Source organism: Chenopodium album, chromosome 3, assembly GCF_948465745.1.
Source record: "Chenopodium album chromosome 3, dcCheAlbu1.1, whole genome shotgun sequence".
NCBI classification, from domain to species: Eukaryota; Viridiplantae; Streptophyta; class Magnoliopsida; order Caryophyllales; family Amaranthaceae; genus Chenopodium; species Chenopodium album.
The window spans coordinates 46,268,151-46,269,186 of NC_137836.1; the positions used below are offsets into that span (position 1 = coordinate 46,268,151).

Sequence of the window (1,036 nt, forward strand, 5' to 3'; positions counted from 1 at the left end):
GGTGAATGCTTATGAGGTCTCAAGGAGCACCCTCACATCAAATTGACCACGAAATCAACCGAACCTTGAGACAAGTCCGTAGGCTTTATCAAGACGAGGGAAGAGGTTTTGGTGATATAGTTGATAGTGAGAGTGATACTTACTCTTCAAGTTCACCACGCGAATCAATGGCGGGACAAGAGAATGATGTCTTGTTTCGTGAGTTCGGAAATCCGGAGGATTATGAGCTCACGGGAGGGATTTTGCTTCCCATCACGGAAACTAACTTCTCAATCCATCCACAATATACTCGAATGGTCCAATCGGAGCAATTTTCTAGAAGTGCAAGTGAGGACCCTATTGAACATTTGGACCGATTCCTTAAATTGTGCGCAATGATGCAAACCAATGAAGTGAGTCAAGACTACATTCGTATACACCTTTTCCGGAAATCTCTCACCGGACGAGCAAAGAAATGGCTAAAGCAAGTAAAGCCTAACTCTCTCACAACATGGAGGGAGGTTGTAAAGGCGTTCTTGAAGCGCTTTATCTCCGATGAGAAGACCGCCGAAATGAGAAGGAAAATTGCATCATTTGAGCAAGAGGCCGATGAAAGTCTTGGTGAAGCATTGGAGAGATTCAAAGAGTTGGTGCAAGCATGTCCCCACTATGAGTATAATCAAGGGTTGCTCATGCGGTTTTTCTACGACGGATTGGAGCCCATGTCAAGAGCCAATTTGGATGCGGGGGCAGGTGGTCAATTAATCAAGATCCCTCAAAATCAAGTTGAAGCCACAATCGAAGAGGTAGCAAAGAATTACTCTTGGGGGGGCCGAAGAAGAAACACTTCAAAGAGAGGTGATATTTACGAATTGGAGAAATTGATCAATTACAACATCAAATTAATCAACTAACAAAAGGGCTTTCCAAATTGAACACGAGTGTGAATGCATGCTCAAGTGGTGGAGCAAGCACTTCTCAAGTTAACTCTTTCTCTTGTCAAAATTGTGGAGGAACGAACCATGATACATCCTATTGTGGAGGTTTAAGCCCCGAA

At 43.7% G+C, this 1,036-nt stretch overlaps 1 non-coding gene across 1 annotated transcript; it reads right to left on the minus strand.

Annotated features, from left to right (window-relative positions):
* Nucleotides 1-549: 549 nt before the first annotated feature.
* LOC145625914 (small nucleolar RNA R71) lies at nt 550-656 on the minus strand. The gene has a single exon (XR_014110807.1). It is a non-coding gene; the product is annotated as a small nucleolar RNA R71 (small nucleolar RNA).
* Between the last annotated feature and the right edge of the window lie 380 nt (nt 657-1,036).